Source organism: Pleurodeles waltl, chromosome 12 (assembly GCF_031143425.1).
Source record: "Pleurodeles waltl isolate 20211129_DDA chromosome 12, aPleWal1.hap1.20221129, whole genome shotgun sequence".
In the NCBI taxonomy this organism is placed as follows: Eukaryota; Metazoa; Chordata; class Amphibia; order Caudata; family Salamandridae; genus Pleurodeles; species Pleurodeles waltl.
In genome coordinates, this window is record NC_090451.1 from 313,701,943 (window position 1) to 313,726,965 (window position 25,023).

Consider the following 25,023-nt stretch of genomic DNA (forward strand, 5'->3'; position numbering starts at 1 on the left):
GGGGCATACCACCATACACAAGACAGGATGGGCCAGATCGTGGCCACCCTGGAGCACAGTCAAAGGCTGAAGATAGCCTAACATCAATAGGCTATGGAGCAGTGGAAACAGCTCAGTGCCACCATGACCACTATAGCAGAGGTGCTGCAGCACCACTTTTCAACCCAGCCTGAGACTCCCACAAACCAGAAGACCCTACTACTGCCTAGGACAATGGCCATCCATCAACAGCAGCAACTGGACTGAAGTCACTGTCTAAGGACACACAGGAGACCAGCACCCCTACCAGTACAGCCCAACACCAGACACTCAAAAGGTCCCTTAGACCCAGATATGGGACTGGTACACCTGCCAAGACCAAGGCACCATCAAAGAAGTGACTCTGACAGGAACTGTCTCCCAAGTTTCCCCCTGTACCACCATTATCACTGGCCAATAGCAACTCAACAACCTGCAAGGTACAGATGGACATATACCCATTGCCACCAATCGCTGAGACCATGTAGCCAGTATGGACATCCACCATCAGCCCACTCCCTATCACTGTAAAGAGCACAAATGCATCCCTGACAACTATTAAAACACATTTACACTAATTTCAATGTCCCCTGTCATATGTTGAATCAAATTGAAATGTGGATGCATTTGCCAGTAACATTAGTTATCAGACCTTTATTGCAGTATTGGCCCCCCACGTGCAGCATGGTGTGTAGTAACCAGATATGTACAACAAGTTGATTATCATGTCACATGGCACTTGACATGCATGTGACATTGTAAATGGGTACAGACCCCACATCCCCCTAGAGAATAAGCTAGACTGACATTATGCAGTACAAACAACATCATCAGTGAACTGTACCTCATAGTTACTGGAAGTATAGTTGGATGAGTTGGTTTCTGGAGTGTACATCTTCTCCCTCTTTATCATCACCATCACTCACATCCCCTCTCAGAGGAAGCTGGTCTGGATATACAGCACCCTCCTCCTACAGTAGGTGGATAGATTTCCTCACAGTCACGTTGTGCAACATGCAGCAGGCCACCACTATTCTACACTCCTTCTCTGGTCCATAGCACAGGGATCCTCCAGAGAGATGGTGGCAACGGAATCTACCTTTCAGGAGACCTATAGTACGCTCAGTCACCCTCCTAGTACGTCCATGGGCCTCATTGTAATTCCTCTCAGCATCTGTTCTAGGATTCCTCACTGGTGTCAGGAGCCAATGCATGTTGGGGTAGCCAGAATCACCTGCAAAAGAGGTCCAAACATTACTGTAACTAACTACCCTGAGTTGCAGACAGCCTGGCCGTCAGCTATGTTCAGAAAAGGTGTCACACACTCACTAATGATCCATCCTCTGTCCCCTTGTAGTTTGTCCATCATGTGTGACACACTGCTATTCTTGAGCACAAATGAATCATGGACTGATCCAGGGAACATGGCATTCACATGTGAGGTGTACTGGTCTGCAGTACACACCAATTGAATGTTCATGGAGTGGAAGTTCTTCCTGTTTCTGTACACCTTTTCACTTACTCTTGGGGGGGTGAGACCTATGTGGGTCCCATCAATGGCACCTATCACATGGGGGATGTTGGCAATGGCCTAATAGTCTGACTTGATGGCAGGGAATTCAGCACTTTGGGGAAACTTGACATATGCCTGCAGGTGTTGTATAAATGCATCCAGGATTCTGGAAAGGATAAGGCAAAACATTGACTGAGAAATCCCTGCACCCATGCCCACTGTCACCTGAAATTAGTCCGTGGCCAGGAAATGGAGTACTGAGAGCACTTGCAATTCAGTAGGGATGGCATGCTATTTCCGTTTAGCCGGTCTCAGTACTGGATCCATTAATGCACAAAGTTCATGGATAGTAGCACGAGTGAGCCTGTAATTGATAATAATGTGGCGTTCCGCCATGGTCTCCAAATCAACAAGTGGTCTGTACATAGATGGTGCCCTCCCTCGCCATATGGGTCTGTACCTAGGAGAAGTGGAGAACACATGTGAGGGACACACATTCATTTGCACAACATGTTGTGTATTCAACACTGCTGTTAAACATATTGGGTACACATAAGCATTGTAGGATGTTAAACTGGAATTAAATGTATCAATTGTTGTATCTGGACTGTTGTGGTGCATAAATAGTCATTTGGGCATGCATTTGAGGGATGGGGTCCATAAAGTCTGCATGGGGTAAATTACCAAATAATAACTGCGTAGTAGCTTGTAAAATTTCAGCCCCCTGTCATCCAGACATGTAGAAGTGGAAGTGACCTCATACCGCTAGCGGTTGTTGTAATGGTGTAAGGCAGTGTTCACCGCCGTGCACCCATTAATTGGTTAACATGGATGTCAATGGGGAATATAGGACTATCATGATTTCCGCCGGCAGTGACGGTGCACACCACTGCAGAGCGTACGCCATTTCATCACCCCAGGTTCATTTGACTCCCGGATACCATGCATGCAAGTACTCCACTGAGTGTTCTGCTGTGTCCTGACTCTGGTCCCTGAAATGGCATGAGTCACAGGGGAAAGGTGGTGGACGGGGTCCTACCCCTATATGCCAAGTTATATGGGTGACCAGAGGTGCAGGTGAGTAGGTAGATGGGGTGAATGGATGTGTGTGATGGTGGTGGATGCCTGTATGCATGTGTGCACAAATTGTAACTGCTCAGCCATTGAATGAATGACATTCATGGAGAATGAGGTGCTGTAATGCTTTTGCTAAGTGTCAGTCCCATAGGGGACATATGACCAGCGGTATCAATTAGGCCTTTTCTGATCTCAGTTTTTCTTTTCTTTGTGTCCCCTACAGGTCAGCGCCCATCAGAAGAGGGGGCTCTGGCAGGCCATTGCTAGGGAGGTGCAGACCCTGGGAGTCTACAACCGGCATCCACTGCCACTACCTCCACTCCCACACCTTCCTCCATGTCCACCCTGTCTTCCCCTAAGAAACTTTTCCTGTCCTGTGTATACCTTTTTGAACCCACTGGCCCACCCGTCTCATCCCTAAACGTGCCCCCCTCCTTGCCCTGTTTAATACTTTCACGTCTAAGTCTGCCCCTGTCCGCCCTTCCCATTCCTGTGCCCCTTACCCAGTTTACCCAGTGAGCAAGAGGCCCCGTCCTGGCCCTCGTCCATCTGCCTCCTGCCGGTCCAAGCCTGCTCCCCCACTTTCCAAGGCTAAACCCAAACCCCCTCCACCTCCCAAACGTAAGCCCAAGCCCCCCTCCCAGACGTAAGACCCCACCCCGCCACCCGCTGCCCCTGCTCCCTGAGGTGCTTGGCTGCCCCATTGATTTCCCTTTACGGTGGAGTACCATGTGGGCCCATCAGCCTTTTTGTTATGGACTGGCTAATGGCTTCATTTGGACAATCTGTTGCTCCTGGAGCTTTAATAAAGTTTGTGTGCCCAGTGTTGGTGTTGGCACACTCTGGATACATGGTTCCTCGTTTCATTGTGGGGGGGTGTGGTGCTCATGTGGGTAATTTAGGCAGGTTGTCTTTGGCTTGTGTCGGGTAAGTACCTCCTGCTCTGGGGTGTATGCATTGTTATGTTGTGATGGGTTGTGGGTGCATTGCGGGGTGTGTGGAGTGGGTGGGTATGTAATTGTGCCCTTTCTTCCCTCGTTAAGTAGGTTGCGGTACTTACCGTTGGCGGCGGCAGTGGTCACGGTCATGGATGTATATATTGCAAGAAGCAGGGCTGGAATGATTTGCAACTCTCTCTCCATGTATGCTTCCACGTGTTGTGTGAGCCTCCGGTGAGTGTTCCCTTTTCTTTGGTTCCTGTCCGCTAGGCTTTGGGTGGCGGTAGTTCCCGCCCCAGAACTGACAGCGGTCTTGTGCTTCATTATATGTTGGGCGGGTCGGGCCTTTCTGTCGGCCTGTAGGTGGCCTCTTCCACTGTTGTCAACACTCCTCTGCTGCCAGTGAGTGTTTTTCAGGCTGCCTGTTTTTCATGTGCTTCATTATTTGGCTGCCCAGCCCGCCAGCCTGTTGGCGGTAGTTACCGCCACCGCCGGCGGTGCGGTCTTTCCCGCTGTGTTCATAATGAGGGCCTTAATCCTACTCCTGGCTAATTTTACCTTCTAGATTGATTTTGTTTAGGGGCTTCCAAATGACCTTGATTTTGTTTTATTGATTTTTGCAGACACTCTTGAAGGCCTAGACCACCTTTTCATCAGTCCAATGCTTTAGTATCATCCGTAAAATGATGATGTTTTTGTCTTTGACTAAGCATTTTGTTTGGGATGCTATGAACAACTTAAATGCATCCCTTGCAGTCTACGTATTCAGAATAACACATTCTATATTTAACACTGATTTGTACTAGTATAGCATGTCATTTAGAATAGTTATAAATTGCATGCTTCAATGTAGGAATTGTATTTGAATACTAATTCTATGGTTAGGACAGAATAATTCAAAATGTTCTTGATTGGTATTCACATTTAAGCACATCCTGCTCAATATCAGAGCTTCTTACATCAGATCAATTCTTAATGAATGCCTATGCATGTGTGAAAAGACAAGTAGTCATTTGGTGAATGCTATCTTTATTGCCAGATATCCCACTGGGTTAAAATAAGCATTAATTATTGGACTATTTGTATACACTTTGGTAACCGAACATGTGGTAGTTTAACTGTTTTAAATAAAAGAGCTGTAACAGTAAATTTAAATTGCACACTATTATGGATTCTAAGTGTGTCTTCACCAGCTCTTGCAATATATCAGAGAATTTTATGTTTTCTCCAATATTATGTCTGAATATCATTCAGAGGTTTAATGTGTTTTTCCTTTTTCCAAATACTACATTAAACACATACATTTGAATAATATTTTCTATGGTAATAAAAAAAAAGTCAAAACAGAGGGTCATTCTTAAATCAATGTGTGGATACATGTCGTTTCCACTTCATTTCTAATTTAACAGTTTAGTTGCTTCCTTCTTGGTCAATTGTCTTTTCAGCAAAGTAAATAGTAGTAATAGCTCTATTATAATATTTGGTACATTTAAATACCCATTCCATCCTACTTTCGTACTTCTTAGTCCTCTGATGTTCTGTGAGAAGTTTTTTTTTGCTATTTGTTTTTTTAATGTTGCTGTCACCCAAACTACCAGTGGCTACAATTTGAATTGTTCATTTTCACCATTCAATTACTGCTACTTTAATTGTTATCCATTCTTCACCAATCATATCTGACATTAACACCCACCTCTACATTTTGGAAACATATTCTTCTGATGTTGTCTTCTTGCACTGATTATTTCAGTCCCCTTTCCACTTCCCTTTTACTGCATTTTTCTGCTGATGATTAAAAATATTTCTAGACAGCCTGTCATTTTTTCCTTTCTTTTCTTTTTTAATAAACCACTTTTATTGAGAATTTATAACACAAATAAGCATATCATGTGTGGGGAAATTGGGTTGTTGGTAGAGTGGGGTGTTAACTCTGTTAAAGCAAGAGCAACAATGCCAGTCAGGGTGAACCACAAAAGTCACTAAATTAGCCTGTTCTTAAACTGCTGATAGCTTGGCACAAAAGCAGTTAGGCTTAACTTAGAAGCAAAGTGTAAAGTATTTATACTGCACACAAATAATAATGAAGTGAAAACATAACACTAAAAAATCCTGAGGTAATTAAGAAAAATAGAGTACATTTTAACAAATTATTTTGCACCAAAACAACAAAAAATCTAATCAGTAAAACCGCAGTTATGAATTTTTAAAGTTTAAGCTAAAAACTGGTGACTAAAAGATCTAAGCGCCATCTGCGTACATCGAATTGCGCAAGACATGTTAAAAGTAAAAAAATATGGCTGACCGAGATGAAGCGCAATTTGAATACAAAAAGTAGCTTGGACCTCGTCAGTGTTTACCTTCAGACTTAGAATAAATTTCATTAAAAAGTTACCATATAAGGTAGAATTCAGCAGTGCAAGGCTGCAGGATAAGTCCGAGAAGGAGCCATCATTCTTGGGGAGCCTCCAAATGAAGTCGTGGTTAAGTCTTTTACATTCAGACTTATGCCCATATGTATGAAAAATAGAGCACAACTGTGCTAGCGCAGTTGTGCGTAATTTTTTTAAAGTGAGCTAACGCCATTCCCTAACGTCATCCATGTGCCATATTTAAGAAATGACGCAGAATGGTGCTAAAGAATAGCTAATGTCTAAAAAAAAAGACGCTAGCCAGTGAGGGATGGCAATAGGGGAAATGGCACTAGTGGGTCAAAAATGACGGTAGGCTGATTAGCGGCAAAATATCTGCTGCTAGTCAGTCTAAAGTCATGTTTTCATGCAGAGGTACCCAAAAAAGTACTCCTGTCTCAGTATAGACAGGAGTCATTACCACAACCCCAATGCCCACCACAGGGGACCAGTGACCCCAGGGCAACCCCAATATACCCAGTGCCAGCCAGGGGGCCCCATGTAAGGGGCCCCCACTGGCACACAAAACTTACGCTCCCTCATCCTGTAGTGTCCCTGTGGTGTGGTTGGTGTTGATGCTGGGGGTTGGGGTGGGCATCTTTGTGCCCAATCAATGGTGTTTCCCCAAGGAAATGGGCACACCAGCACATTAACAACTGGTCTGACCAGGCATTAAATAATGACACTAATCGGACTTAGCCCCATTATTTAGGTATGCCTCCTAGGTGCTCGTCGTTTCAGCATCAGTAGTTTAATATGGCACAGGGGGGCTAGCATCATTTTTAGGAAGGGAACACCTACCTTGCATCTCATTGTCGCAATGAAACGCAAGGTGGGTTGGTGCTTCCTGAAAATGAAGCTAATGCCAATATTTTGATGCTAGACGGGACTAGTGTAAAAATATAAATATGGAGTTAAGTTGGCGCTGCTTCAGCGTCAAAATAAATGACGCTAAGGCGACGTTAACATTCCATAAATATGGGCCCTAGGATCTGATTTAGAAATTGGCGGACAAGATACTCTATCACAACTGTGACGGATACCCCATCCGATGAAATGTAAATCTCATCATAGTCTTTGCTGTTTAGATTTTGGCAGATGGGATATACGTCACCATTGTGACAGAGTAACTTGTCTGCCAATATCTAAACCAGGCCCTTAGTCTCTTTTTTGGAAGCCAAAAATCTCCAGCGCATCAAGGCTGGAGGCTGTAGCCAATGGAGTTCCACAAGGCCGGAAACCCCTTTGGCGAAGGTCCAATGAACAGGATTTGTGACTGCAGAAAATAACATAGCAGGTGCTGCTACGAAGTTACAGGGTGCCTGGTGATGCACCTTTGGTGGCTAGACAAACAAGTTGGTCCTGGTATCCTCTCAGAGAGTCCGACTCTCACCCTTCCGCTCTGAAGCCACCAACCTCATCTGCGGCGTCCCCCAAGGCTCCTCGCTAAGCCCGATGCTGTTCAACGTCTACATGGCCCCCCTCGCACAACTGGCCTGTCAGCCCAACCTCAGCATCCTCTCCTACGCCGACGACACCCAGCTCATCCTCTCCCTCACGAATGACCCACACACTGCCAAAGCCAACCTCCATGAGGGATTGAAATCCATCGCCGAATGGATGAGAAACAGCCGCCTGCAAATTCAACTCCGACAAGACGGAAGTCCTCATCCTCGGACGCACCCCCTCAGCCTGGGACGACTCCTGGTGGCCCACAGCGCTGGGACCCCCCCCTACTCCAGCCAGCCATGCACGCAACCTCGGCTTCATCCTCGACTCCGCCCTCACCATGTCCAAACAGGTCAACGCAGTCTCCTCATCCTGCTACAACACCCTCCACATGCTCCGTAGAATCTACAAGTGGATCCCGACGGAAACCAGAAAAACGGTGACCCGGGCCCTTGTCAGTAGCAGACTGGACTACGGCAACGCACTCTACACAGGCATCCCAGCAAAAGACATCCAACGACTCCAACGCATCCAGAACGCATCCGCCCGCCTGATCCTCGACATACCTCGCCGTTGCCACATCTCCCACCACCTGAAGGACCTCCACTGGCCCCCCGTGGACAAGAGGATCACCTTTATACTACTCACCCACGCACACAAAGCACTACACAACGCCGAACCCGCCTACCTGAACAACAGACTCAACTTCTACGTCCCCTCCCGCCAACTCCGCTCTGCCAACCTCTCCCTCGCCATCGTTCCCCGATTCCAACGCAAGACCTCCGGCGGCAGATCCTTCTCCTACCTCGCCGCCAAGACCTGGAACTCCCTACCGACCCCCCTGCGCCAGACCCAGGACCTCCTCACCTTCAGGAGACTCCTCAAGACCTGGCTCTTCGACCAATAGCAGCTGCCCCCCCCCCCTCAGCACCTTGAAACCCTAACGGGTACATAGCGCACTTTATAAATGTTATGATTGATTGATTGATTGAGTTCTCAGAACTGTTCGTACGTTTGGGAATTGGGCTGTCTGGGTGCCTTTAGCACCACCACCAATAGTCCAGGACTGAAGGGGCACCCATTGGAGGGATAGGAATCTCTCGAGCTGAGTTCAGGTGCAGGTTCAAGATAGTTAGGGGCTCTTCTGTCCCTATGGCTCTGCTCAGAAGGTCAGCCAACTGGCCTTTGGAGTCACTCTGATAGTCCTGGGTTCAGCAGTGGAACAGGGCTCAAGCCGCAGGGCAGGCCCCTAAATGTTCAAAGCAGGCTTTAAGCAGCAAAGCTTTTCTTCCCAATGGAGCAAAGCAGTCTTTTGAAGAGCAGGGCACCACAACATTCAGTCCTTCTTCAGGTCCAAAAAGTGAACTCAAGAGTGCATCTGAGGGTCTCATTTTTATTCCTGGTGCTTTCTTTGAAGGAGATGTTTCTAAAGAATTCCATTTCATGTACTTGAAGCTTCCATATTCATCTGCTCTGGATTCTGGGTGTTTGCATGAATAATGCTGGAGTGACAAGTCTTTTTTCTGAAGGCTGGGCACAGCCTATTCAGTTGTAAGTAGAGCTGTGGCCAGTTCCGCTAATGGATGTCCTGTGTAAGATCATAAGTTGTATCAACCTGTACTGAGTGGCAATTGCAACCTCACGATATTGCCATCTTGACTGTTTGTCATTCATCATCTGAGAGAGGCCTTGTCTTGCTCCTATTTCTGTCTCAGAATACCAAATGTGCCAGGGGTATGGATGATCAATAAGTGGTACAATTTAGAGCTCTTATGGTCACCTCAATCTCCATACGGAACTTTGTTCACAGTGTGCTAAAGTTGTGGAGGCCAGTCATGTTCCAGACTTGAGGGAGTAAAGTATGTCCAATTTATAAAATTGGTATTTATAGATGCCATATACAGTCTGAAGGTGTTTAGAGTAGATCATAGTACCCAAAGATATCAATTATGTCCCCATGAAAAACCTGTAGGGCTGTGACATTACCCAAGATGGACCTTTCCCAAAGTGGTAACAATTGGAGCAGCAACACCATCTTAAAGATAGCTGTCCACCCCATCAGTAAGAATGGAAGGGTGGCTCAAAAGACAAAGATATTGGAATCCAATCATAGCCACAATTTGGTAAGCTGCCCATTATAAATTTATCATTTCTGGGTTCACCGGGTGTACTTCAGTTTTTGCTGTTTGGCCACAAATCTGTGTATTTCCCCAAAGTTTGGGCACTTGGAAGACACAGCACCCAGACTTCTCTAGTTGCCTGAGGTACAGCAAAAGGTCATGCCCATACTATATACCATTCACCACCCTAGATGGCCAATCAAATCTCCTCAGGAAACCGATCACCCAAATCTACTCTACCAGGGGCTCTATTGTGATGGCGAAAACCAGTAGTCAAAGCACACATCCGTGTCTCATTCCCTTGCCCATTGGGAAACCATAAACAATTGCTCACAGATCAGTGCACAGAAAGTGAACAGAGCTCTAAATCATTGAGCTCTAAATCATTTGGTTGAGCTGTGAAAGTATCCTAATGAGGTAGTCCCTCTCCACTGAGTCAAATGGCTTGTCAAGGTGTAACATCATCTCAATAGAAGCCATTCAACACGACAAATTGTGTCACAGGAGTAAGGCATTATATAAGTGATGGATATTATGCTGCATGTGTCTCCCCTGCCTAAAACTACATTCATCAGAATGCACCATGGAACCAATAACAGCACCAATGATGAGAAACTAATACCTTGGCAATATCTTTGGCCTTTATATTAATCAACAAAATTGGGCAGCATGAAAAACACCATGTCAGTGGTCAGATGCATTTATGCATAGCTATTTTTTAGAAGTACAGGAGGCAAAAGGGAGCATTGCAGCCTCCATTGACTCTGCCAGCCTTGCTGAAATTTATTTTATCATGAGGATATAAAATGTTTAAAGATCTCTGCCGGGGGCTGTTGGGTCCCGGTGTCTTCCCTACCTGTAACTCCTTTAGTGCCATGAGCAACTTTTCTTCCCCTATTTACACTTTCAAAAGAACACTCTCAGACATTGATAACCATGTTGTGGGGAGATCTTGCAGTAGCCCCACCAATTCATCTGGACACAGGCGTATGCCAGGAGCATACAGCTCTTGATAATTTTCTACAAACTCTTGAGCGATCACTCACCTTTAGGTGAAGGATCTGCCGATAAGCATCAGAGTATCTTTCCTTTGGCAGAGACAACAAAAAAGCTAACTCACTTTGTTTCACCATCGATACACTCTCCTCTTGTCTCATTTTCTCCATCAGTAGGATCATATGACATTCAACATTTCTAAGTGTGCCTAATGAACCCAGCCCCCTATTCTAGGAGGAGTGCCTCAAGAGCTGCCACTTTGTCAATGGTTTGCACCTGCTGTTTAAGTCATGAATCTACCTTGGATCAAAGCTTTGAAGGCTTCCCACAGCCACCAAGTTTATGTTTAATGTGAATCATATGTCAATATCTTGCTGGATTCTATCTTTAAAATGTAATCGATCATTCACCACACACTGAGGCACCAACTACCTTTATGTCCATTGCATTAACTTTCTAGCACATGCTGCACTAGCTAGGACCTTAACCTGCTGATTCACAAATGGATCAACTGCTGGCATAAGAAGGAGCCCTACCTTCAAAATTATAAGCCATGAAAAGAAAGTGTATGCTTTGCTGGTTAGCATTGCCATGGGTCTTCCAACGGCAGGGCCTCCACAAATTTGGCCACACATGTGGATTTTTAGTAGTTCTATGATTGTCCAGCTCAGTCTAAGTGTGAGTCTAGGGCTCAGTTTAAGACACACCCTATTTTAAATTCCAGGATATTGGTTTGAGGAAAGCAATAAACAGTGGGAGGGGGCATATATACACATGAGGGAAATGGATTGTCTTCAAAACTTACCAGCAATTGCTACATAACAGCCCGTTGAGTCTGTGAGAACACCTGTTTCTGTAAAGGGAGGGACATTTCAGTAATGTCGCAACCCCATGTTAACTCCTCCCAAATTCCACATGTAGTAATGTGGTAAAGCCATGTCATGCTTAGAAAAAATACTTCTTTCCCATCTAATGTCTTTCTTGGAGGTCAGGGATGTCAGTCAGTATCTTTTAGCCAGCTTAAGTACTGGCCACTGTCTGAGTTTGTTTAAAAGATAATTAATATTCCAAGTAACAATGTGCAGGGATTCAGGCTCAGCGTCTCAACTCTGTCAGTCATGACATCTATGTATGTGTTAATGATGTGTGAGAAAATGGCTCTTTTTCTATGATCACCCCAATTATTTTGCTGAAATTTATTGCTGGTTTTTGGACTCTGCACACTAGGGTACTGCTGTCAGAGGTATGTGCTCTGACCCTAAACACATGTTGAAATTTGCTAATGCCTGATTGACTCAGTTAACATTCTTACAAAGCCATAGCATGGTGCAGGAAATATACCTATAGCATAGAACGATAAATGTCTCCACATACTGTAGAACATGGTGTGCCGTCCACTAGTATGACAAAGAAAACATGATTTCAGGATTGCCAGAGAGGCTTGACTGCTGCAGTTTGAAATTACAGTCCAACTTGTCAATATAACCTTTATGAAAGGGGAAATATTACTAAGTAACCACCTATGTAGACCTCATACTACACCAGGTGGGGTGACTAGTATTTATAAATAGAACATGTAGAAATGTAACGTTACCATGTCTTTACACTGATAAGACTGCTAAAGCTATTTTTACCCAGGAAGCCTATGGCTGTGATATGAGAAAAACAGAGTAACAATTAAAATACAAAGGGGCAGATTTATGAAACGTGGCGCAGCACTGAGTGCAGTGCCACTTTCCGTGATCCTCTTAGCACCCCATACCCCCACCATGTGTGCGCCGTATTTAAAATATGGCGCACCATGACGCATGGTAGGGGGCAATAGTGTAATTTCTCATGACAATAATTAAGTACTCTGCAAGAGTAGCACCAAATATTGGTGCTATTCCAGCAGAGTACATAAGGCTCCATTCTAAAGAATGGACCCCCTCTTTTAATGCCTGCTCTTGAGCAGGTGTTAAAAGTGCCATACAAATGGCGCAAGGAAATCTCATATATTTCCTAATCCCATTTTTCAATCAATCAATCAATCAATCACAATATTTGTAAAGCGCACTACGTACCCGTTAGGGTTTCAAGGTGCTGAGGGTGGGGGGGAGCTGCTACTGGTCGAAGAGCCAGGTCTTAAGAAGTCTCCTGAAGGCGAGTAGGTCCTGAGTCTGTCACAGGTAGGTAGGGAGGGTGTTCCAGGTCTCTGCAGCGAGGAAGGAGAAGGATCTGCCACCGGCGGTCTTACGCTGGATGCGGGGGACGATGGCGAGGTTGGCGGAACAGAGTTGGCGGGTGGGGGTGTATAAGTTGAGTCTGTTGTTCAGGTAGGCTGGTCCGGTGTTGTGGAGTGCCTTGTGAGCGTGGGTGAGGAGCTTGAAGGTGATCCTCTTGTCCACGGGGAGCCAGTGGAGGTCTCTCAGGTGATGGGAGATGTGGCAGCGGCGGGGTACGTCGAGGACCAGTCTGGCAGAGGCGTTTTGGATGCGTTGGAGGCGTCGTATGTTTTTTGCTGGGATCCCTGTGTAGAGTGCGTTGCCGTAGTCTAGCCTGCTGCTGACGAGGGCCTGGGTCACCATTCTTCTTGTTTCTGTCGGGATCCATTTGTAGATTCTACGGAGCATGCGGAGGGTGTAGTAGCAGGAGGAAGAAACTGCGTTGACCTGTTTGGACATGGAGAAGGAGGAGTCAAGGATGAAGCCCAGGTTGCGAGCGTGGTCGGTAGGTGTTGGCGGGGCTCCCAGTGAGTTTGGCCACCAGGAGTCGTCCCAGGTGGAGGGGGTGCGTCCGAGGATGAGGACCTCCGTCTTGTCAGAGTTCAACTTCAGGTGGCTGTTTCTCATCCACTCGGCGATGGACTTCATTCCCTCGTGGAGGTTGGCTTTGGCGGTGCGTGGGTCTTTGGTGAGGGAGAGGATGAGCTGGGTGTCGTCGGCGTAAGAGAGAATGTTGAGGTTGTGCTGACGGGCCATTTGTGCGAGGGGGGCGATGTAGATGTTGAACAGCGTCGGGCTCAGTGAGGAGCCTTGCGGGATGCCGCAGATGATGTTGGTGGCTTCAGAGTGGAAGGGTGGGAGGCGGACTCTCTGGGTTCTGCCCGAGAGGAATGAGGAGATCCAGTTGAGGGCTTTTCCTTGTATTCCCGCTTCGTGGAGGCGTGTTTTCAAGGTGCGGTGGCAGACCGTGTCGAAGGCGGCGGATAGGTCCAGGAGGATGAGGGCTGATGTTTCGCTGTTGTCCATTTGCTGTCTGATATCGTCTGTGGCTGTGAGAAGGGCAGTCTCAGTGCTGTGGTTACATCTGAAATGGGACTGGGAGGGGTCCAGGATGGAGTTGTCCTCAAGGTGGTGGGTTAGCTGAGCGTTTACAATCTTCTCGGTGACCTTCGCCGGGAAGGGGAGCAGGGAGATTGGTCGGAAGTTTTTGAGGTCGTTGGGGTCTGCTTTGGGCTTCTTAAGGAGGGCGTGGATTTCGGCGTGCTTCCAGCTTTCCGGGAATGTCACAGTTAGGATAAGGATAAGTTTATGATCTTTCGAAGTTGGGGGGCGATGGAAGAGTCGGCTTTGTTGTAGATGTGGTGGGGGCATGGGTCTGATGGAGATCCTGAGTGGATGGAATTCATGATCTTGCGTGTTTCTGAGTCGTCTACATTGGTCCAGGTGGTCATGCGGTTGGTGCAGGTGGACTTTTCGGGGGTGGGGTCCGTCGTGGGCATGGTGTTGAGGCTGTCGTGGATGTCGGCGATCTTTTGATAGAAAAAGGTGGACAAGGCGTCGCAGAGTTCTTGGGATGGTGGGATGTCGTTAACGTTGGAGCTGGGGTTGGAGAGCTCTTTCACAATGCAGAAGAGCTCTTTGTTGTCGTGTGCGTTGCTGTTCAGGCGTTCTGTGAAGTATGATCGCTTGGCTAGTCTGATTAGCTAGTGGTGCTTGCGGGAGGCATCCTTGTGGGCTGTAAGGCTGTCGGTGTGTGTTCGAGGAGCCATTTCTTTTTTAGTTTCTGGCGTTTGGAGGTGAGGAGTTTGTCTGTGAACCAAGCAGCTTTTTTACTTTCTTGGTTGGTGGTGGGTCTCTTGAGTGGTGTGAGGGTGTTGGCGCAATCTTTGATCCACCGTCGGAGGTTGCGTGTGGCGGTGTCTGGGCCGGTGGAGTCGGTGGGTGGGTTCTGGGCGAGGGTGCTGGTCAGCTAGTCTTTGGTGACTTTGCTCCAATGACGGCGGGGTGGTTGTTGGGTGTGGTGGTGCTCGATATTCTTCTTGAAAGTGAAGTGGATGCAGTGCTGGTCGGTCCAGTGAAGTTCGGTGGTGTGGTTGAAGGTGACGTGGGTGCTTGCGGAGAAGATCGGGTCAAGCGTGTGGCCGGCGATGTGGGTGGGTGTGATGACGAGTTGTCTGAGGCCGAGGTTTGAGAGGTTGTCGATCAGAGATGCGGTATTGGTGACGTTGTTGTTCTCCAAGTGGAAATTGAGGTCTCCAAGGAGAATGTAGTCCGTCGAGGGGAGCGCGCGGGTGCTTGTGAGGTCGGCGATGGAGTCGCAGAAGGGAGCTCGTGGCCCGGGGGTTCAGTAGATGAGCGTTCCTCTGAGAGTGGTGTTGGGGTCCGTGTGGATTCGGAAGTGCAGGTGTTCGGCGGTCTTGAGGGTGTTGTCCGTGTGGGTGTGGATTTTCAGGGTGGATTTGTGGGCGATGGCTATTCCTCCTCCGATTCCGTTGGCGCGATCCCTTCTGGTGATCTTGTAGCCGTCCGGGATGGCTATGGCGATGTCAGGTGCTGAGGAGTCGTTCCACCAGGTTTCGGTCAGGAAAGCTACGTCTGGGGCGGTGGTGTCGAGCAGGTCCCAGAGTTCAATGGCGTGCTTGCGTGCGGAGCATGTGTTGAGGAGTATGCAGTGGAGGTGGTTTGTACCGGTTGTTGCAGGTTTCCTCGTTCTGTCGCAGGTGAAGTTGCAGGTGCGGCAGGAGAAGGGTCCTTTGGTGTTCGTCAGTGAGGCTTGGAAGCATGTTGTGAAGCGGCCGGGGTTGAGAGCGTTGAGCTGGTTGGCCGTGTAGAGGTGTCTGGTGGTGCAGGGGTTGTGCGGACCAGGGGGGGTGGCGCTGGGCGCGGTCCAGGCACGGACGGGCACAGACGGGCTTGCCTCTAGCGCGCCCGTATCACGCGGACGCGCAGCGTCCGCCATTAAGAAGGGAGGGAGGAGCAGCTGGGAGGCGGGAGGGAGCGGTGAATGGGGGCGCAAGGGGGGCCTGGCCGCACGGAGGCAGCGGCGGGGAACGCGGCTCAGAGAGCCGGTGGGGGACGCGCACAAGGGTCAAAAAACAGTCACAAAAGCAAGCAAAGGCACAAATGGAAACAAATGGCACAATAAAGCAAGGCACAGAACACAGTCACAAATTTAGAAAAACGGCACAATGCACACGAGTCTAGCGACGCTTACCAGAAGCCCACTAGACACCAGGGATGAGGCCCAGGCGGGTGCCTGCGGGTGGAGGAGGGCCTCGAACACACGAGCAGCAGCGTGGGTGGGGGTCAGGGACACAGCAAGGTGGTGCTGCGGTCGTGGGAGAGCGAGTTCCTGACAGAAGGCAGGTCAGAGGTCGCTCACCCTCGACGCGCAGCGCCCACCATTAAGAAGGGAGGGGGAGGGAGGAGCAGCTGGGAGGCGGGAGCGAGCGGCGAATGGGGGCGCGAGGGGGGCCTGGCCGCACAGAGGCAGCGGCGGGGAACGTGGCTCAGAGAGCCGGTGGAGGACGCGCACAAGGGTAAAAAAACAGTCACAAAAGCAAGCAAAGGCACAAATGGAAACAAATGGCACAATAAAGCAAGGCACAGAATACAGTCAAAAATTTTGAAAAAACTGCACAATGCACACGAGTCTAGCGACGCTTAACAGAAGCCCACTAGACAGCAGGGATGAGGCGCAGGCGGGTGCCTGCGGGTGGAGGAGGACCTCGAACACGCGAGCAGCAGCATGGGCGGGGGTCAGGGAAACGGACACAGCAAGGTGGTGCTGCGGTCGTGGGGGAGCGAGTTCCTGACCGAAGGCAGGTCAGAGGTTTCTGGCTCCCCTAACGGGGGGACGCCCCCTTTGCATACATTATGCCTGGCGCAGGCATAACGTAGTGCAGAGGGTTACAGAGTGGCGCAATGCACAAATACAGTGCAAGGATTTCGTCCTCATTGGGCAACATTAATGTAAAAAGTAATGACATTAATGTGGTGCAAGGTGGCGCTAGTGCATGATAAATATCCCCCAAAATCTGTTATCTCAAGTATTAGACCGACTACGAAAATCATTCAGCTACTCTTTTTCATTTTTCCTGAAAGCCAAACTCAATTTTTAATAAATACTAGGAAAAATAACATTTAAAAAGTTGCCTTTTCCCTGCCTGAAGCTCCTAAGGGGGCAATCTACATTAGCTCTCCCGTGGCTGTCAACGGTGTAAATTACTTCCCAGGAACCACATAAAAGATCACTTTGATGGAACAGTCAATCTGAAAGGGTAGGGCTCACTCTTCTGAGCTCAGCAGAATATTCAGGGTGTTGCCATCCTTTTGGCACCATTGTGTGAAATTCTGACAGATTTGTCTAAGGCACATGTAAAACTTGAGTGCCCTTGAAAGGGATCAAATCAGACGAGTTGACAATTCTATTGTATCCTTTGTCTGGTTGCTGATGTATCCTGCTTTTATCCTATCAGATATTTGTCCCATATCTTGTGGGTCCAGGGTGTGCTTCAAACTAGATTTTAGTGATAGATGTGGGAAGAAATGGGTAATTTCTATAGTATCGGCCACACATACACCAACTCTCACAAAGAAAATGTAGTCCCAGATTTACAATAATCTGGCACATCAGTACTGATGCGCCAGATTTCTCCCCCCCCTCCCACCCCCCCACTGCCAGCTAAAGACACCAGGGGTGTGCTGTATTTACAATACAGCACATCATGGAGCACTTTAGGCCAATGGTGTCAAAATCTTTGACGCTATTGTGGCGCTTTGCAACACTAGCATCAAAAAGTTTGACACTAGTGGCGCAAAGTGCAAAAAGGCCCATTGATTTCAATAGGTGAATCCTTTTAATGCCTGCTTTGAGCAGACCTTAAAAATTACGCCAAAAGTGGTTCAATAAATCTTGCAGATTTATTTGTGCCATTTTTGCAGGCACCCTGATGCTGGAATGTCCCCCTTGAATACACTATGCCTGACACAGGCCTTTTGTGGCACAAGGGCTCGCAAAGTGGCGCAATGCATGCATTGCGCCACTTTATAAAATGGTGAACGATTTTTGCCTCATTTAGCCACATTAGTGTAAAAAGAATTACGCTAATGTAACACAAGGAGGTGCTAGGGCCTCGTAAATCTGGCCCTCGGTGTGGCTGACGTCTTTGGTGGCCTTAACATTGCCCTGGCACATGACAGTGGAGGACTGTTTGCGGTAAGGAAAACTGGAACTATTGAAAAGGTTGGTAGGCTTGCTAGTAGTATTGCTCTAGGGAACTTTTACCCCATTTGCTAAGGAAAAGGCAGGAGTCAACCCCACTACTAGCGGAGGCCAGCCATAAATGTGGCACCACGAGGCACCCTCTGTAGAATACTCTCTGGACCCAAGAAAGAGCAGAAGAAGGACTGCACCCACTTTCAAAACCTGTCAGGGGACCTGAGCAATTGAACTTGCTTTTGCTTGTACTTGGGACAAAGAAGTAGGGTCATATGGCTCACCTCTTGTGTCAGACACACCAAATTGCAGGAAGCTTTTTCCCTAAAGTGCCCAGGTGACCAGTAGCACTTAACTTACACTGGACACATCTGCTGGCCTCTGCCTATCACCCCGAGAGTCTATAGGTGCCTCCCCTCCCCAATGGTCCTGTGGGCCTCAATTGTGTACTCATTTAGTTGCTTGGGCACTAACACAAAGTTTGGAAACTTTTCAAAATATTTTCGCCAGAGCGTCAGAGGTACACACAGGTAAAAGTGTGCAGCCAGGAGTTTCACAGCTTTGGATTGGATTTCAGCTTTGTCAAACTCAAGAGTCCCACACCTCTGAAAACAATGACTAAGCTCCATTCCGCATTGGGGCTTAAAACTATTTTCAGCCAGAAATCTCCAAAGGACCAGAGCTCGTGTGGGACAAACCATCTCTCTTTCCCCTTATTGTTTTTTGTTGTTCTATTGTACTTTTGCTTATTACATTGTTTTCTCTTTTTATAAATTAGAGTGAGATTTGTATTGTATTGTGTCTTTGACTTTTAAGCTGTTTGATATTTATAAGTGTTTACACGTTTTCTGTATGTTAAGCCTGTCTGCTCTGTGTCATTGGTTCCAAGGACTGAACTCAGTTTTAAATTACTGAAACCTTTGACTGGATGTAACAGGTTAGTCACTTTATTACTTGTAGTGATCTACCATCTACCCTAATTAATAATTCCCTTTCTTACAGTGTGTATTTAGTGCATTCCCATGGTGGAATATTAGCTTCCTGAACATGGAGAAAAAGAATAAGAAGGGCCATAAATCCAATTCTGTGTCTACCCACCCCACCTCTATTTCTAGAACATGAAGCAACTGTTGAATGAAGCTTAGGACATGCCCATTAACAAGGTCAGCCTATACCATAAATTCATACCTGTTTGCACCTCATCCCAAACATTTTAACCTAAGATATAATAACTTGAAATTGATATTTGGTCTCTGGAGCTATATTAGTGTGTCACCCTTTGTCCCTTAGGCCTCATCAAATGTATCTTATGCTTCACATCTCATAGTACTCCCCCTCCAGCCATCCAAGACAACCACAATGCCTCAATCATTGCCTCCTCTGATCTAGTACCAGGACTGGTGGTCAAGGGTGCTGCATTTGGAACAGCTGCAGAAACCATGACTCAACAGTGTTACACTAGTCACAGCTCAGGGAGACCCACAAAGACAGAACCCACCAGTGACAATCTCCTAAAAAGAGGATCATCAGCATTACCTGTTCATAAACAGGTGGCTATACCTAGGGAAACTGAGGAAGATACAGTTGAGTGGGTGTCAGATACACATCCAAAAGTTTGGCTACCAACATGTAAAGTCTCTTGGAGTACACCAAAATAAAAGCTAAAAAACATCCAGGATATGTCATAGGCAAATAATGTACTTTTCTCGGACGAACTGCCTGACAATATCCAAAGTCACCAAGAAGCCTTAGGTTTCTTAAATCAGTGTTATAAGGGTGAACTTTACAGGCAGACTTATGGACAGCTAAGCACTATTATACCACACTGTGCCTTCTCTTATTAATTTCATATAGCAGTATGCCCACCTATCTGGGCCAGCTGACCAACACTCGAATTCGTGATTTATCACACAAAATGCAGTGGCAACATTCTGCAATCAAGTGACAATTCATATTTAATTCAATGAGTTCAAAGTTAAAGCTCCAAATGTCTTTAGGTGTTATTAAAATTAATGTATTTATTGTTCTTCAAATTTTCTTCATAAAAATACAGCCAAGCAGCCATTGTGCTTCACTCATACACCACGAGTTTCATCGGAGCTGAAATCCCCAAAATTACAAATCATTAAAAACCTATTAAAAAAAACATAAAAACCAAAGTAGGAAAAGACCTATCACCACAAATGCTTTAATCATAAATATATGACAAAATAGATCAGGACAAATCCGCAAATACCAGAACAATATAAAGATTCCCATACCCTTTTTTTCTTTTTTTCTTTTTTATTGAGCAGCATGTAGAGAGCATGAATTCAATATACATTTCAGAGTAATATCCCGTTTAAATTCTATAGATAAACAACAACAGCATGATAACCCGTACTGGAAAGCTAGCATTCATCCGGGGCCTGGTCCTTATAAAAGTAGCAGCAAAGACTTGCAGTGCATAAGTAGATTGCGGCCAGACAGATTGTGCAAAACCGTATCCCTGAGCACCACATGGTTAAAAAAAAAGTCCATTTTAAAATAGCAGCAAAGGCTTAAAGTGCCTAAGTAGATAGCAATCAAACAGATTGAACAAAACAGTTTCCCTGAGTACCACCTGATTCCATCAGTATAGGACTGAACAGTAATTATTAATTGTGCAAGAAAATTTTCCTGAGCACAACCTAGATCATCCAATCAACATGAGAATCATCAAATCCCCCATGGAATAATATAACTCGCACTAACATAATAAATCAAGGGAAACCAGTGATCCCATATCAGCCAAGCTTAATTCCTAACACAAATGTTAAAGAGTAACTAACTCCGAATCATTCCTAAAAAAAAATCCCTATGTTGTATTATACCTCCAAAAGGCCACAACCCATTTGGCATAGGCGTTCTCAAAAGATTAAGGGGGTCATTCTAACTCTGGCGGGCGGCGGAGGCCGCCCGCCAGAGTTCCCCCCTCCGAAATACCGCACCGCGGTCAGTAGACCGCGGAGGGTATTCTGAGTTTTTCCCTGGGCTGGCGGGTGGTCGCCAAAAGACCGCCCGCCAGCCCAGGGAAAAACTCCCTTCCCACGAGGATGCCGGCTCGTAATCGAGCCGGCGGAGTGGGAAGATGCGACGGGTGCTGTTGCACCCGTCGCGTATTTCACTGTCTGCCAAGCAGACAGTGAAATACTTGTAGGGGCCCTCTTACGGGGGCCCCGCGACCCCCCCTACCGCCATCCGGTTCCCGGCGGGCGAACCGCCGGGAACTGGATGGCGGTAGGGGGGGTCGGAATCCCCTCGGCGGCGCAGCTAGCTGCGCCGCCTTGGAGGATTCCAAAGGGCGGCGGTACACTGGCGGGAGACCGCCAGTGTTGCCGGTCCGACCGCGGCTTTACCGCCGCGGTCGGAATGCCCTTCGGAGCACCGCCGGCCTGTCGGCGGTGCTCCCGCCGACCCTGGCCCCGGCGGTCTTAGGGGGTCATTCTAACTCTGGCGGGCAGCGGAGGCCGCCCGCCAGAGTTCCCCCCTCCGAAATACCCGGACCGCCGGGAACTGGATGGCGGTAGGGGGGGTCGGAATCCCCTCGGCGGCGCAGCTAGCTGCGCCGCCTTGGAGGATTCGAAAGGGTGGCGGTACACTGCCGGTCCGACCGCGGCTGTACCGCCGCTGTCGGAATGCCCTTCGGAGCACCGCCGGCCTGTCTTAGACCGCCGGGGTCAGAATGACCCCCTTAGACCGCCGGGGTCAGAATGACCCCCTAAGTCCTAACCATTTTATATGCCAGTGAAATATGAGAGGACCATTTCTGTTTTCCAATTTTGAAGAATCAGTGAAAGAGCAACCGCAACTGCTGTTGAGATAAAACATCGTTGAAATTTACATAAACGGTAGGCCAAATAGCCCCAGAATCAATGATGGAGAAACTGTTGTGGATAAAGATTGACTGATTGCACAAAACAAATCCCCCCCAAATTGTTGAAGCATTGTACACTCGTAAACAATTGAGCAACCCCCTTCAGCTGCCTTTCATCTAAAGCATTGGTCCGGGTTCGGAGGATACATTCTATATAATCGTTCAGGTGCATAATATACTATCCAGCTAGATAAAAACACCATTCTCTTAAAATTGCCGGCTCGAAGAGATATATAGCAAACCTCGGAAAGGCCCTGACACTCATTAATACTATATCTACAGTTAGTCGACTGATGGACTTTAAGCAAGAGATCTGGGAGAGCAGCCTTATTGATCTGTTGCTGCCGTAATTGATACCAACTGCTCCCTCCTCCCAGCCATGGTTTATATATATAGGATACCATATGAAGGATCTTTTCTCTTGTAACTAAATTACTTTTTAAGATGTTTGAAATCTGAGTAAAACTAAGTCATGGTGACATACTTCGATCACCCAATTGTAGAAGTAGCAATTCCAAATTAATCGAATTCGACTCATTATAGAAGTCCCCAAGTTTTACAACACCTAGCCCTTGCCAAGCCTGAGCCCAGGCTTCAGAATCCAGCAACGGAGTATAGGTATGGCATTGTGGGACTTTCCAAGATTTAAAAAATGACTGTAAACATAAGGCATGGGTCGACAAGGTCTTGTACCTCGTTTTCTTTGGGAGTTTGTCGATTCAAAGAAAGACAAGCCTACTTGGCGTTCCACCGTCAAATAATCTAATAAAAAGTTGTCATTGATCTAACAAAAACTGTCATTGACTGGGGTGTCTGCTGCTAACCAAACCAAATGTCTGTTAGAGCGGCATGGTAATAAGTTCTAGAGTGCAGCAAGGACTCCCTGCGCTATATCTAACTGCAAAATAGGCATTTTAACACAAGGTTGTTTTTTAGCCCAGATACATCTTCTAATAATGGTGTTGAGTTCTTTAAAATAGGAATCAGTGGTACACTGCCATCCAGGGGGAGGCAATACTGCCCACCTTTCCAACAGCTCTCTTACTTTAGCACGGTTTGCACAATAACTGAGTAGAAATAATTGTTTTTAGTCATTTGCAACAATAATCCCAAGATCCCGGATAAAGTGCTATGGCACCGCCCCCAAAACAGGTGGGAGATCAGTGCGAGGTGAATTAAATAGGCCTGATTAACTTTATACCCACCCACTTGCGTAAAATTATCAATTTCGTTCATGGCACTCAAGATTTTAAAACTGTCAGCCCTCAAATATAAAATGTCATCTGAGGATAACTTAATTTTCGTCATCCCATCAATAGGTGGTGAAATCGTTTGATTATTCTGAATCCTAGAGGCCAAGGCATCTATAAAAAAAAAAACAAATTGAAAGAGCAGAGAGAGGGGGCAGCCCTCACAGGTGCCCTGGTTGAACTTTACTATCCCCACCTCAAAAGAATTAATAATAATCTTCGCCTCCACCCCATGATAAAGCTTTCTAAACATGTCTATATTTAAAGGAGGGAAGCCAAACCTATTAAAGATAAAAAATGGGCTGACCAGTTAACAAGGTCAAATGCCTTTTCTACATCCATTTTTCTTTGTAGCTGACAAATAGCCAATGGCTTGAATCAATAGATAACCATTAGCTGCCAATGACCTTGCAGGCAAAAACCCATTTTGATCTGGGTGGATCAGGAATCATACACACAAAGCCAGTCCCATCACTTCCACTCACCTTGGCATTAGCCATACTCTCTAGGGCAGTAATAATAACCTAAGATTCTATTTTACTGTTTAGAATATCTTTTTGGGTATCTGGAACTTGCAGAAGCTGCAGCCCAGTAAATTATTGCTCTAACGTATACTCCTTAACCCACTCTGCTTCTTCATAGATCGACCTACAATGATTAAAAAAGACCATGGCTATTTCTGTGTTTTTGGTCTCTAATCACCTGCAACAGGATTTCTAATTCTGTTAAACAGTTGTTTGTTTCTCTGAGTCTTAACTGACTAAGTCAGGAGTTTCGCCACCTGTTGGTTCTCCTGACAGAGTTTCTGTTGATATGCTTTACCACCCTCAATCTCCAGTAAGAGAAAGAAATCCCTAAGGGCCTGATTACGGTCCCCCCGCTGAATTATAAGTCCATTATATCCTATGGAACTTGTAATATGCTGAGCGGGATACCCGCCACATTTGGGACAGAGTAATCCCCTCCGCTGAAGTCGTAATTAGGCCCAAAGCTCTTCATATCTTATCTTGGAGAGTCTGGTAATTTATTAAAGAGGGGAGATACCAAAAGATCCCTGTAAGTGGCTTCTGGCTTCCTCCGTCACCATCTGAAGCTCCCGGATCCTCTCTCCTAGCACGACTTAAATTAGCTCTGTATGAATTAATATGTCTCCTAAATGTGGCTTTAAAAGCTTCCCAAACTACAAAAGAGGAGCAGAATTAATGTTTATTGCAAGGAATTCCCAGATGAGCTGTTTAGTATCCCTTACTCATGTGTCTCCTGAGGGCAGGGTCCTGTCAAAATGCCATCTTGGCCTTATCTGCTGTTTTACTTCTAAAATTGAGGTCAGAAAAATTATTGAGTAGTCCAAAAACGTTCTGCCTCTTATCTCAACTGTATGCCTTCTTGAGGATTGTGCCACAAGAAAGAAATCTAGATAAGAAACTGTCTGGAATCATGAAGAGTAATAAGTATTTTGGGTGAATTTAGGATAGGCCCCACGCCACTGATTCACTAATGCAAGATCTTGAATGACTATACTGAGCAACAGCACAGTTTTGGTTTCATTTGCCTCCTATCCCTAATAGATGTATCATAGCTTAGATTTTGTATAAAATTAAAACCACCCCCTATTACAGCTACACCCTCTATCTGCAGAACCAAATTATAAATTTGCTCTAAGATGTCGGTATCATCTGAAATGGGGCCATAATAATTGAAAAGATTCAAAACTTGGCCTCCCACACACATTTTGACCCATATCAATCTGCCCTTGTGATTCCTTCAAACTGCCTTATTCGCTCAGTTGATGGAGCGGGCATGCAAAATGGCCACCCCACACACAGCCACTCCTGCTGAGGGGGAAAATGTCAATGACTATTTCCCAGGAACATGCAATCAAGGTTTATTGCTTTTAAGGTGTGTCTCCTGTACATAATTACCTCAGGATCAAATAA